This window comes from Pieris napi, chromosome Z (assembly GCF_905475465.1).
Source record: "Pieris napi chromosome Z, ilPieNapi1.2, whole genome shotgun sequence".
Lineage (NCBI taxonomy): Eukaryota > Metazoa > Arthropoda > Insecta > Lepidoptera > Pieridae > Pieris > Pieris napi.
Window position 1 is genome coordinate 11,496,725 of NC_062259.1, and position 15,511 is coordinate 11,512,235.

Consider the following 15,511-nt stretch of genomic DNA (forward strand, 5'->3'; position numbering starts at 1 on the left):
GTTGTTGGCAGCTTTGTTGTTGACAGCCTTGTTGTTGGCAGCCTTGTTGTTGGCAGCTTTGTTGTTGGCAGCCTTGTTGTTGGCAGCCTTGTTGTTGGCAGCCTTGTTGTTGGTGATTAGAGGCCATCTCAAAATCCCGCGGTTCATGTACCTTGTGTAGTTCCTGGAACTATTCAGCCCTTCGTCGTTATTCATTTTAAGTAAATTGATCTACGTTTTCTAAAAGTAAACCCATCAAATTTCCAGCAATTCTTGACCAAATTTGGCGGTCAAAAAATGTAAAGGGAGCAATAAACTACCTTTGGCAAAATGGTACATACTTTGATTAATTAAATATATTCCATTTAAAAAAATTAACTTTTTGGTAATCCCATACAAAACGCCAATTTCATATGTAAGTACCTAATATTATAATAATTTCTGTTATATTACCTGATTTGTTTATACTACTGGCAATAGTTTTCATTCTATTATTCGGTAGGTAGGAATATGATATGCAGAGACAAAACTCTAAATATAATTATATTCGACACTTAATCCACACGTATAAAAGGTTGACAGCCCTAAAGAACACTTTACTACGAATTTATCTATAAACTTATTGTTGTTTTGAATCGATTTCGATGAAATTTAGATTGTTCCCTAGTATGTCTGATTCAACGCATGGTTGAAAATAGGAATTCATAAATTTATACTAAATTGCTAACCCTATTCAACCCCTGACGTTTTTATTTGGTTTTGATATTTTGGATATTTCATTATTGTTATATTTTAAAAGTGCAACTCACGCGAGGCTTCTCTGCTTGAGGCGTTTAATGACGGAGGGCTTGACCTTGAGACACGCGGGGCTGTGGACCTCACATCACATACGTTGTTTATCCTAACGGGCATAGGTATGGTTGCTATCGTCCAGGCGGGCCGCCGCCACGCAGTTGTGGTCTTCGTACACTTAGTTCTTAGGTTGGTTATTCACCTGCGTGATAGTTTTGTTTTTTATATTCATCGACATATGTTATGAGTAGGCACAAAGCCTTGCTGAATTATAAATCGATATTTTAATTTTAACATTTCTCTATTAAAAACATATTATGTTGTTGGTTGTCGTTATTGAATGCACTTTCAGTACAGTTGTTACTTAAAAGAGATGTTACTGGTGGTGGTGGCAACTCAGGACATTCAGCAGAATTTACACTTCATCTGTTATGAATTACCTCATAACTGTTGGAGTCTGCTGAATAATGTAATCCTTAAATCTTCATCAAGTCCTCATCAGTCTTCTTCTTATTCTATTCCTTACTGCATATTACAGGGACCCATCTCCCATGGCTATCAGTAGTATTATATTTCAATATTGATAGGACTTAAACCTTTTGCCATTGCTATAGATGCTCGACACTGATTCCACATTTGTGCATCTTGTAACTTATGCTTGTGAAATCGATAAACTCCTCTCAGCATACAAATGTCATCAGTTCTAAATAAATGTGTACTTTACTGAACAATTGTCACACATGCACAGGCTCACTGTATAGTCAGTAGATAGCATGCAGGCTCCAATAAAAACAAACACAAAACAAAAAAACAATACAAAGAGTACATATACAAGACTGGAGATATTGAAGTGCATTTCGAAATTTAAGCTTTTTTAATTCAAAAGCCGTAAATAAAAAAATAAAATAACTTACAATTTCAAATTCAGTCATGTGTGTTTAGTGAAATTGTGTTAGTTTTTGGCTCAATGATTTATCCATTGCACCAAAAATTCATAAAATATTCGAATAAGTTTCTTCGTGGAAATACTAGTTTGCAAATTAACACGAAACATAGTTCATTACTGGTTCAATCGTTTTAAATTTTTTAGATAATCAAGGATCCTTGCGGTCGACCGGCAGCTGTTATCGACAACAACGAATTGTAGACGATAGTGAAATCGCATACAACTGACATGACTGAGCTGATCTGAACATTGATCTGACAACATCATAAACATATAATAGCTAGATAAGCGGGACCACACGAACTAAGCGACCAACAGCGAAACTAACGCGTAGAAGTACTACTGTATCGGCATAGAAACGATCGAATTCGAAATAGAGTGGTTAAAACCTGTTTATCCTGTTTTTCAATGTCTTTTAACCTTCAATACGACTCCCCTTAGATATCAACATAATATCTAAGGGGAATTACTTTGAATTTCAATTGAATAGAAACGAGTTCCGACAGCAAATAATTAATTACGGTCTGTTACACGTAAAAATTATGGACGAACAATCTCAACTACTATTTGACAAAATAGAGTTGAAATTGCAGAACCAAACAATTCAAGTAAGGAACACAATATTTGATAAAATGAATTAAAAATTATGACCTATCCTAGAAGAATAGCAAATGTTGAAAACTAAAGTAGAAAAGGAAGTACAGCTTCTAGTGAAAGAAAAGTAAAGTAAGAGTAGTAATAACAATGTTAAATTCTAAATTAATAAAAATTTGTTACAAAACATACAAATCGATATACTAGGCTTGGCAGAAGTAAGAAGAACGGGCTACGCAATTGAAGAACATGAAGACTATATATTTTGTTACAAGAATATACGGTATTGGATTCTTAATATAAAATAACACAAAAATATTTTTTGCAATTTTTGAGCTCTTCTTAGGTGGCCTTATAAAAATGAAATACAACAACTAACTGAATACAATAATACAAGTATACGCACCTACCGAAAAGGCTACAGATGAAGAGATCGACTCCTTCTATTAAACTCTACATGGAGCTCAAAGCCAGACAAGAGAACATTTTTGCTATCGCCGACGGCGAAGCGGTAGTAGGAAGCGAATGAAGAAGGAAAACCATGGACAGAGTTAGTTAAAAAAGCTGGAGGAGACCTTTACCCGTGAAGGGGTTTCGATCGACGGTACTGAAGGTAGCTCGGATATAGGATAACAGGAAAAAATATATAAAAAATTAAAGCTGTTTATTATTATTTTAATGATTAGAAATTTAGGCTTTTGTATTTTTTTATTACATTTATATCCTAAATTTTACCCTAATGGATAATGTTCTACTAAAACTATAAAAACGAGTCGTATGTATTTAGATTTGCTTGAGGTGTTTAATGATGGCAGGCTTGAACTTGGGTCCCGCGGGGCTTATCTCACCTCAAATACGCTGTTCATCCTTATGGGCACAAGCCAAAGCACCGCCTTTGTCCGTGAGGATGAACAGCGTATGTACGGTGACTCGCTGCGGTCGTCTAGGAACACGGAAGTTGCGGAGTTCTTACACCGTTGGCTGTTCACCTGCGTGATAGTTTAGTTTTTTATATTCATCGACATATGTTATGAATAGGCACGAAGCCTTGCAGCATTATAAAACAATATATTTTAAAACAATTTTCTATTAAAACTAAAAAAATATCTCAATATTATATAAATAATCCGTATATAATATGATTAATATAATTTTTAAACGAAAAATAATTAATATTATTATTAATTAAGATTTCTGTAATAATAAATACGCAATTTTCAATTGAATGGTAATCGTGAACCGAGGCTCCTATATTTGAATACTTACTCAGTTCTATGGGTTTGGTTTTGTTGGTGTTGTTATTGATTTCACTTTCAGTACAGTTGGAAGAAATGTTACTGGGCGTGGTAGCAACTCAGGATATTGCCTCATAACTGGTGCAGTAAATCCTGCTGAATAATGTATTTCTTAACTTCATAATTGCTTCACCCTTCTGGGCAGAGCCGTTTAATGAGGGCATGCTGACCCCGCGAGACCTAGGACCGAGTATGCCGACATTTAACGCTTTTGCCCGTGAGGAAGAAAAGCGTAGTTGCGGTGACTCGTTGCGGTCATTGGTCTCCGTGCAATTTCGGATGTAACACCTAAGAAGAAGGAAGTTCCTACATTTTCTCATTCGGATTCTCAAGGAGAACATCCGTGCGGGCTTCTGCCATACGGAAGTTGTGGAGGTCTGCAGGTTGTGTGTTGCATGATCGTTTAGTTTTAATATTCATCGACAGATGTTGTCGTGCTTACTGGCATTAAGATAGACAAACGTTACCAAATGTAAACAATACAAATTTGTACTTGATCAAATTACAAATTAACCTAACCCTTAATTATATATAAGATAAATGGTAACTGAAGTAAAGCAAAAAATATCTTACGTGAACAAGTGAGTTGGCAGCCTTGCTGTTATTCTGCTCGTAGTCATCGATACTTCCTCATTTTGACTTCGGAAGAATCCCTCCATAGAAATGATTACCTATTCCTTATGGTAGTACTTTTGTCAAGTATTCCCTTTATTGGTATTTTGTATTTTATCTCTTTCTTCATGTCTCTTGATGTAACAAGAATGACAGAAAAATCCATCTAATCAGGTTCGATACAGGTACTACAACAAGCTCAGGGGGTTTTGAATATCCAAAGTTACAAAACTTCCCCCAATCATATGAATCCGCTGTATATAAGACAAATCGGTCAGGTACGCCTTTCCGTGATTTTTCTTATTGACTCTTTCACGGTGGTTTAAATGCAGCTCCCGCAATTGCAGCACTTGATACTGTTGCTTTATCAGCATTTAATATTGCTAGTTTTAAGGTCCTTGGTCCCAGTGTGCTCCGTTATCTCATTTCTGCTCTAGTTTTTCAATGTCTATTAAACATTTTGCATTTTCAACCAGCAGTCTGTGGAGGTGAAGGGCGTCAGTACAATCAGGAGCTTCTGTTTTAGGATTGCAGCTGTTGATAGCTGGCGTGATTTCAATATGTCTGTTGATATTTAAGGGATCCTAAAGCTTTTCTTTGGATTGGATTTTGTTGGTTGTTCTTATTGAATTAAATTTCAGTACAGTTGTTACTTGGAAGAGATATTACTGTGGATGGTCTCAACTCAGGACATTCAGTAGAATTTACACTTGACCATTCCTTATAGCTTAGCTAGCTAGCTAGCTTAGCTAACTCTTCATAATTTCTTCATCAGTCTTCTTCTATTCCTTACTGAATATTGCAGGGTCTCACCTCCCATGGCTCGTTGTTAGTGTTGTCAATAATGATAGGACTACACATGTGCATCTAATAAGTTATGTATATTATAAACTCTTCTTAACAAGAAAAAGTCATCAGTACTCAGTAAATGTTTATTAAGATCTTTAATTTGTGTACAACCAACTGCCATTTGTAGTATTTCACGAGGTGTCACACACCAAGTGTCTTTCCATAGGTAGATGGACCCCTAATTAAAAGTAGTATCCTCCATCCCATCCATTTAAGTCTCTTCAGCAGGATTAGTAGTATTGTACGAGCCAAGGCTGTATATGTTATTCACTAAGGCTTTCTTAGTAAGCGATAAGCTTGGCGATTTCCGTAATCGTCAGAGTTACGCCCCGAGAGTACAGCCAGACGTAGGCACTCTCTTAAACTGTGACATTGAATTCATTCGTTACAATTAACATTTCATTATTTCGCTTATATTCTATTGCTGTACGCGAGTGGTTGAGAGTAATGAACAGAACCGTAGAAGATTCATGATGATATTGTGGCTGTTGTGGCACCGATGCATTAGTATTTATGTCGTCTGTGATATACATAAGTGCATTGGCCGATCGCTTTACTAAAACAAATAATTATTATTTAATAAATATTGCACAATTTACAAAACTATTAATAGACTTAGCAATAGGCTGCTTACCTGATTTCTTATGTCATTGTTTACCGTATACTCACATGTTTGTTCATTGTAACGTTGAAGGTGTATTTATATACTGAATAAAAGCAGTCAGCCGCTTTATCGTACGATGCACCAGAGCTAGACCAGTAATCTGGATGAGAAAAATCCGCTATTACTGAGCAATGGGCTGACAACGTCTGTAAAGATAGAAGATATTGGGACTGGCAAAACGTAAACATTTAAAACTAAGGTCATATCAAGCACATAAGACACTATACAATAATTTTGAGCTGAGGTTAAGTAAATCGAAGAAGGTTTTAAGGTTGTGGTTGAAATATTTAGTATGGTAAACATTTTGTTATAAAATAGGCATGGCTAACCGAACGTAAGTACTTTACTGAACAATGGTCAGACACTCGCAGGCTCACTGTATATATAGAGTACAGTAGTAGCAGTAGATAGCATATAAGCCTCCAACAAAAACAAACACATAACAAAATCACATCGAAGAGTACAGTCTCAATAGGTGATTACATTCTGTTAAGTATTTTTAGCTAACTAAAATAATAGGTCTACATCTGGGGCATTGGAGATTCTATTGCGATTAGAAATTTAACGAAAATCATTCATAAGCCAGAAATAAAAACGAAAAAAAATTACAATTTAAAATTCAGCCATTTAGTAAAGTTGTGTTAGTTTTTGGCACAATGGATAGACTTAAAATACATATAGAATATATGAATTCCTACGTGGAAATACTGATGCGCATATAAGACGAAACTATGACGACGTATCCCGTACACGCCTTCATACTTTAAGCCATATAATATAATATAATATAATATAATATAATATAATATAATATAATATAATATAATATAATATAATATAATATAATATAATATAATATAATATAATATAATATAATATAATATAATATAATATAATATAATATAATATAATATAATATAATATAATATAATATAATAGCCCTAACACTGATTGCATAAACACGGTTCATTATTGGTTCAATCGTTTTAAATCTTGCAAATATGAGTTAAAGAACGAAACTCGCGGTCGGCCAGTAGCTGTTTATTTACAGCACAGTTTATTCAAAGCAATCAATAACTTGTGATTGTGTTATGTTGGTAGTCCATCTTGTCATAGTCGTAGAATAGAGACGGATCTGACAAATAGTAAACCGGGGGCCAAAATTAAAATGGCTGCCCTACATGGCAGCCATTTCAAAATAATATAATCATGTTAGTTCTTGTCATAACTATTTTAATTCATATTCTGTTAATATGAAAATAGGCATAGGTACAAGCAAATAAAAGGGTTTGTTTTGAAACAAAATAAAAATAATAACATTAAATTACACAGATTTCTAGAAAAATCACATGCTTCTATTAAATCCGACACTTTACCGACTGTTTAATTTGAAATTTGTAGCCGTAATATTTAGTCAATGTTGTATCCAACTATAATAAAAAGTGGATTTTGTTTTTTTTCAAATCCGACATTGTTCTACGATCATGACGATCTATTCATCTGTTTAAAAATAGAATATCATGAATCTATGAATGTAATATAATAACTACTTATATAGTATCAACTGTTTTTAACATGAAATGATTACCTATTCCTTATGGTAGTACTTTTGTCAAGTATTCCCTTTGTTGGTATTTTGTATTTTATCTCTTTCTTCATGTCTCTTGATGTAACAAGAAAGACAGAAAAATCCATCTAATCAGGTTCGATACAGGTACTACAACAAGCTCAGGGGGTTTTGAATATCCAAAGTTACAAAACTTCCCCCAATCATTTGAATCTGCTGTATGTATTAGACAAATTGGTCGGGTACGCCTTTCCGTGATTTTGCTATATGACTCTTTCACGGTGGTTTAAATGCAACTCCCTTAAATGCTGTTGCTTGGTCAGCATTTAATATTGCTAGTTTTAAGGTCCTTGGTCCCAGTGTGCTCCGTTATCTCATTTCTGCTCTAGTTTTTCAATGTCTATTAAACATTTTGCATTTTCAGCCAGCAGTCTGTGGAGGTGAAGGGCGTCAGGACAATCAGGAGATTCTGTTTTAGGATTGCAGCTGTTGATAGCTGGCGTGATTTCAATATGTCTGTTGATATTTAAGGGATCCTAAAGCTTTTCTTTGGATTCCCATACACATTTTCAATTAAATGGGAATTAGGAACCGAGGGTTTTATATTTGAATACACAGTTTGAGTTTGATTTTGTTGGTTGTCCTTATTGAATTCAATTTCAGTACAGTTGTTACTTGGAAGAGATATTACTGTGGATGGTCTCAACTCAGGACATTCAGTAGAATTTACACTTGACCATTCCTTATAGCTTAGCTAGCTAGCTAGCTTAGCTAGCTTCATAATTTCTTCATCAGTCTTCTTCTATTCCTTACTGAATATTGCAGGGTCCCACCTCCCATGGCTCGTTGTTAGTGTTGTCAATAATGATAGGACTACACATGTGCATCTAATAAGTTATGTATATTATAAACTCTTCTTAACAAGAAAAAGTCATCAGTACTCAGTAAATGTTTATTAAGATCTTTAATTTGTGTACAACCAACTGCCATTTGTAGTATTTCACGAGGTATCACACACCAAGTGTCTTTCCATAGGTAGATGGACCCCTAATTAAAAGTAGTATCCTCCATCCCATCCATTTAAGTCTCTTCAGCAGGATTAGTAGTATTGTACGAGCCAAGGCTGTATATGTTATTCACTAAGGCTTTCTTAGTAAGCGATAAGCTTGGCGATTTCCGTAATCGTCAGAGTTACGCCCCGAGAGCACAGCCAGACGTAGGCACTCTCTTAAACTGTGACATTGAATTCATTCGTTACAATTAACATTTCATTATTTCGCCTATATTCTATTGCTGTACGCGAGTGGTTGAGAGTAATGAACAGGAACTGTAGAAGATTCATGATGATATTGTGGCTGTTGTGGCACCGATGCATTAGTATTTATGTCGCCTGTGATATACATAAGTGCATTGGCCGATCGCTTTACTAAAACAAATAATAATTATTATTTAATAAATATTGCACAATTTGCAAAACTATTAATAGACTTAGCAATAGGCTGCTTACCTGATTTCTTCTGTCATTGTTTACCGTATACTCACATGTTTGTTCATTGTAACGTTGAAGGTGTATTTATATACTGAATAAAAGCAGTCAGCCGCTTCATCGTACGATGCATCAGAGCTAGACCAGTAATCTAGATGAGAAAAATCCGCTATTACTGAGCAATGGGCTGACAACGTCTGTAAAGATAGAAGATATTGGGACTGGCAAAACGTAAACATTTAAAACTAAGGTCATATCAAGCACATAAGACACTATACAATAATTTTGAGCTGAGGTTAAGTTAATCGAAGAAGGTTTTAAGGTTGTGGTTGAAATATTTAGTATGGTAAACATTTTGTTATAAAATAGGCATGGCTAACCGAACGTAAGTACTTTACTGAACAATGGTCAGACACTCGCAGGCTCACTGTATATATAGAGTACAGTAGTAGCAGTAGATAGCATATAAGCCTCCAACAAAATCAAACACATAACAAAATCGCATCGAAGAGTACAGTCTCAATAGGTGATTACATTCTGTTTAGTATATTTAGCTAACTAAAATAATAGGTCTTCATCTGGGGCATTGGAGATTCTATTGCAATTAGAAATTTAACGAAAATCATTCATAAGCCAGAAATAAAAACGAAAATAAATTACAATTTCAAATTCAGCCATTTAGTGAAGTTGTGTTAGTTTTTGGCACAATGGATAGACTTAAAATTCATATAATGAATTCCTACATGGAAATACTGATGTGCATATAACACGAAACTATGGCGACGTGTCCCGTACACGCCTTCATACTTTAAGCCCTATAATATAATATAATATAATATAATATAATATAATATAATATAATATAATATAATATAATATAATATAATATAATATAATATAATATAATATAATATAATATAATATAATATAATATAATATAATATAATATAATATAATATAATATAATATAATATAATATAATATAATATAATAGCCCTAACACTAATTGCATAAACACGGTTCATTACTGGTTCAATCGTTTTAAATCTTGCAAATATGCAAGTGTGAGTGAGTTAAAGAACGAAACTCGCGGTCGGCCGGTAGCTGTTTATTTATTTATTTATTAAGGAAACTAAACAGATACATAAGTATACAGTAAAAATAAAATGAAAGTAAAACATAAAATAAACACATTGGACATATCAATAAAAACTTTTACTGATAAAAAAATACAATACAAAGTAAAACAATACAAAACATGACAGCACAAAATTTATTAATTAGGAGAACGACAAACAAACTAGCAGCTATAAAAAAACAAGGAAGATACAAGGCTTAAGACATTAAGAGTTTTAACTTAATCTTAAATGAAGCAGTAGAGGAGTGCGAAATAGGGTCAATGTTAGTGGCAGAATCCAATGTAGAACACGTCCTGTGAAGAGGCTCACGGAACCCAATGTTGGTTCTGGGAGTCGGAAAGTTAAAAGTTCTGTGCGAGCGCAAAGATCTGGCAGGGACATTAAATGGTATCAGTTCGAGAAGATGGGAACAAGTTATTTCATTTACGAATATTTTTCTAATAGTGACACAGTCTGTCAAATTACGCCTAGTAATCAAAGAAAGTAATTTATATTTTTTTTAAAGTTATATTTAGCCCTACCACCATTCATACGATAATTTAGTCGACAACGACGAATTGTAGGCGATATTCTATATAGAGTTGTTACCTGAGACGGGACTATATCCTGTACGACAACCGCAGGCGTTCGTCTAAGTTAGTGGTACGTATACTGGGGGTACTACAGCACTTTATGAGTACGATTACTAATAACAAGGAAAGGTGACTCTCTGGCACATCAGTGAGAGCGGAGGTCTATTGCCAAGTATTGCAATCAATTATGGAGAAGCTCGCAATTCAACAACCTAGGCTGGTCAATGCCTCTTCCCCAATGCTTCTACACGACAACGCGCGAAGTCACACTTCAGGACAGACCATCGGAAAGCTACAAGAGCTAAAAGCTTCCCGTCACCCACTGTACGGTGGTACACCGCAAGATGGCGACACCCTATCCCAAGAGATTTCGACATTTTCAAAAGTTACGCCATTTTGTAAGTAGGAAAATATTTAATATACGTACCCGAGGAGCAGTAGAAAACGCTTTCACTGACTCTATCGCCTCCCGTCCGGAGGCTTTTAAAGTAAAGGGATAAACAAATTGCCATAACACATATAATAAATTATATAGCTATAATTTGATTACTTTCGAGTATTTTTATTAGCTAAAATAATATATAATCTCCAATTTCGTAGATTAAGACCTAATATGCTTTGTGCTAATATATTATTATTATAGTTTTTACAAATTGCTACCGGTTTTTGAAATTGAATTAACCAAACAACATACTTTCATCAAGCTCACCAATTTAATGTCTCCTGTTTTAGATTTATATTTTAAGACTTCAAACTATGTGTTTGTGTATAAAATAAACAACACCCTATATTAAAATATTGCAGAATCTATAAAAAACAAAACAGTCGTCACGTATTTACAAGTTAAAGAAAATTCAACTTGGGTGGAATAAAGCTCACGCACTTGATACAAGTCCCGGTAACAAGCAAAGCAATCAATAACTTGTGATTGTGTTATGTTGGTAGTCCATCTAGTCATAGTCGTAGAATAGAGACGGATCTGACAAATAGTAAACTGGGGGCCAAATTTAAAATGGCTGCCCTGTAGGGCAGCCATTTCAAAATAATATAATCATGTTAGTTCTTGTCATAACTATTTTAATTCATATTCTGTTAATATGAAAATAGGCATAGGTGCAAGCAAACAAAAGGATTTGTTTTGAAACAAAATAAAAATAATAATATTAAATTACACAAATTTCTAGAAAAATCACATGCTTCTATCAAATTCGTCACTTTACCGACTGTTTAATTTGAAATTTGTAGCCGTAATATTTAGTGAATGTTGTATCCAACTATGATAAAAAGTGGATTTTGTTTTTTTTCAAATCCGACATTGTTCTACGATCATGACGATCTATTCATCTGTTTAAAAATAGAATATCATGAATCTATGAATGTAATATAATAACTACTTATATAGTATCAACTGTTTTTAATATAATATATACTCCAAAAATCATAGAAATACTTTACTATCATTCATATCATTTCATTTTTTTAAAAAGTACGGTTTTAACATAAATAAAAACGTACATTACGTTTAAATAAATAAATAACAATATTATCAGTCTTCTTATGGCCATCAAATTTAAAACGAAACCAATATTTAAATATTAACTTACGATCTCCATCATAGCTGCAATCACATCTCTTGCAACAGCGTCACTGAAAATATTGAAACGTTAATCAATAATATTGCCAAACGTCGTCACATCGTCATCCATTATTGCGAATTTATATTCATTTAGATTTATAATTAAAAATAATCTGAACAAAACTAGTTAATATATTTGACACTGCTGAGCGGTCTTTATTGTTATGTTTAATATTGTCCGTATTTAATTTGTTAATGATTTATTTTACCAGTTGTATTTTAAAACGTCGACGGCCGCGGCGCGATCGCTGGAGTCTGGACGCTGATTTGCAATTAAGAAAATTACCTATTCAGGTTTTTTTTAATGTATCAAGCGGGCGGGCTGGCCCTTTCGACATATTAATCGATAAAAATCAGGAGCACCTGACTGGCGTTAAGTGATATCGCCGCCCATAGACTCTTACATTGCCAGAGGCGTCGCAAATGCGTTGCCGGCGCACTGTTCTTGAAGGTCCCTAACTCGAAGGATTCATGGATTAAAAAAATAATATTACGGCTTAATATTTTATTTCTATCGATAAAAAATGTCGAAAAGGAAAAAAATAGCCAAGACTAAAACTACTGCCAACCTACTTTTCTGAACTTGATGTATGTATGGTACTTAATATTTAGATTTAGCAGAGGTGAAGTAAAATCAAACGTGAAAAACACAATTTTATCCCATTTTTACGCAATCGGCGGCATTAGAAAACAAAGTAATAAGATATGCCCTGGTCTGCTATTTTTTATGAAGTATTCTTTCAAGTACTTGTTATAAGTTATATTGTTTGTTAAAAATAAAATAATATTAAATATATATTTATATCAACTATTAGTTTGATAATCGTTATACACAATAGAGATAGTAAATTCTAAAATGTAGCGTATTTTATTATTTAGTTTTTAATGTTGATATAGGTAGGATGTTTATGGGTGTGGTAAGCCGAACCACATAACACATGCGTAAAAACATTACTTTACATTATTAGACAAGGGTCGATAATTTTTGAAACCAAAAAACTAATATTAGAATGAAAACCATTGGAAAAGGAGGAGAATATTATAAAAATTAAAGGGAAAATAATTTACGGGCGATCAGAGGTCGGGAAGGGGATGGGGGTGAGTTTTGAAGGGTAAAAAGCGGTTTATCTCGATTTCCGGCAAAACTAAAAGTCCTATGGAAAAAAGACCAGATGGCAAAGTTGTAGATAATAAAAAGATCTAAAACTTTTGAATTTACACTTCTTTCACTTAACCTCAAAATGTATGTGAAAAATTCAAAAAACCAAGTTTTTCTTACTTTTTTACCATGACATATGGTGAAACCTAACCTTTTTATGTCCTAAATACGCTGTAATTTATTTGATTTGAAATATTTATTTTTTCACGTTATTTTGAATGAATATCGAAAAAGCACCCTAATTTTCAGTCGAAAATTCACCCGTCAAAATATCAGCTTTTTTCAAAAAGTTGATGTGCTTTCTGTTCGATGAAATCTCTACTTTCCGATGGTAAAAAAAAAATATTACCTACTATAGTAAATCTTCTCATTTTTTGTATTTATTGTCGATTCTTTTCTTGCTAGACACTAAACTATTCAAAGCTTTCTTTTTTTATTTCATACACTTGCTTATCATGTGCCTTATTGATTACAAACAGATTAATCCATACAGATAATCTACAAAATCGAATTAATAATGCCTTTACAATTTTATCGTGAGTATAACTAAATTAGTTTGTGCAAAATTATTATTATTTTATTTTTTAATCTAATCTTTAAGATTATTATTTTTTAATCTTGTATTATATCATTCAATTTTAAACTTTTAAGTTATGTTACGTTAAGCATACTATTTTTGAAAGAAAATATTACTATTTTTATGTTTGAGTTGAATACAAATTAAAATAAAGATAAGTAGTTACCTTGCTATGCAGATTCCAAGTTGTCTTTTTGAAAGTAAATTTGTCACAATCCTCTTAAAGTAACTCAGCCTGCACGTGTATTTTAATAAACGATGTTGTTCACTGCTCTGTATCTCGAATAATGGCTAGGCTAACGGTTTTTTACAGCTGCTACTAAATAGCAGGTATGCAGTAAGTCCCAGACCCGCCATCCCCTTCCCCACTTCTCATTGAAATTATACCTTTTGATGGGCTAAATTTTTGCGAAAGTCACTCAGGCATATAAGTTATCTTAAAAAATAGTATATATATAACATGTAATCTTACGTTTTTTGAGTAATTAAAGTGTAAAATTTAATAAATAGCTCAAAATTGTGTAGCCTAATTAAAAAAATATTTTATTGTGTTTGAATTTTTTTTTGCATCTTCTGAGCAGATATACTATAGTAATATTTTTTTTACTATAGTAGGAAAGTAGAGATTTCAACGAACAGAAAGCACACCAACTTTTTATAAAAGCTGATATTTTGACGGGTTTTTTCGATTGAAAATAGGGGTGCTTTTTTGATATTCATTCAAAATAACGTGAAAAAATAAATATTTCAAATCAAATAAATTACAGCGTATTTACGACATAAAAAGGTTAGGTTTCACCATATGTCATGGTAAAAAAGTAACAAAAACTTGGCTTTTTGAATTTTTCACATACATTTTGTGGTTATGTGAAAAAAGTGTAAACTCAAAAGTTTTAGATCTTTTTATTATCAAAACTTTGCCATTTGACTTTTTGCGTAGGATTTTCAGTTTTGGCGGAAATCGAGATAAACCGTTTTTTACCCTTAAAAACTCACCCCCTTTCCCTTCCCGACCTCACATCGCCCGTAAATTACTTTTCCTTTAATTTTTATAATATTCTGCTCCTTTTCCAATGGGTTTCAACCTACTATTACTTTTTTAACTTTTTATTATTTTCAAAGGCTCTACCCTGGTCTATATAACGAATCTCTTAACAAAATAAAAACTCATGTGTGCAATTCACACGTGGTAGAAGTGAAACCATCAAAAACAAAGTTTTTATAATGAATATATGTAAATTATACTTTTTTCACTAACTAAATAAGTTTAACATCAATCTTTTATTTGATAAAAACTAAAATAATGGAAGTTTGAAATTCGATGATTATTACTTATTTAAGTTTTTGCACATCTATGTTTTTTTACATTGCACAATTCTTCCCATCTCATTCTCTCCCACGCTAAATCCTACGAATTTATGCGTCTGTCTCTTTTTACTGTCGCTTTTTCCGTTGCATCCGGTTTGAAATCACAACGATTCTAAAGAAGTTTCACTTCAAAAATAATTTATTTTAGAAGGCGTAATCAATACATCATGTAGTTGTAATCAGAGACAATTTAAATGTAGACTTAGGGTCATTGTTGTAGCAGCGGAAATAATGTTCAAGTAATTAGAATGGAAACTAAGAAATAAAAATCATCCA

At 33.1% G+C, this 15,511-nt stretch overlaps 2 long non-coding RNA genes across 4 annotated transcripts; both read right to left on the reverse strand.

Moving 5' to 3' along the window:
• Positions 1-29: 29 nt before the first annotated feature.
• On the reverse strand, positions 30-5,871 carry LOC125062832. 3 transcript variants are annotated; one of them, XR_007119343.1, is made up of 6 exons: positions 5,702-5,871; positions 4,180-5,623; positions 3,578-3,699; positions 3,160-3,300; positions 789-973; positions 30-169 (listed from the first exon to the last, which is right to left on the reverse strand). It is a non-coding gene; the product is annotated as an uncharacterized LOC125062832 (long non-coding RNA). The 3 variants fall into 3 exon arrangements; XR_007119342.1 differs by lacking the exons at positions 30-169; positions 789-973 and having other exon boundaries at positions 1,986-3,300; positions 5,737-5,871; XR_007119341.1 differs by lacking the exons at positions 30-169; positions 789-973 and having other exon boundaries at positions 1,986-3,300.
• A 1,033-nt stretch (positions 5,872-6,904) lies between these two features.
• On the reverse strand, positions 6,905-12,130 carry LOC125062833. Its single transcript, XR_007119344.1, has 3 exons — positions 12,100-12,130; positions 8,806-8,981; positions 6,905-8,724 (listed from the first exon to the last, which is right to left on the reverse strand). It is a non-coding gene; the product is annotated as an uncharacterized LOC125062833 (long non-coding RNA).
• Between the last annotated feature and the right edge of the window lie 3,381 nt (positions 12,131-15,511).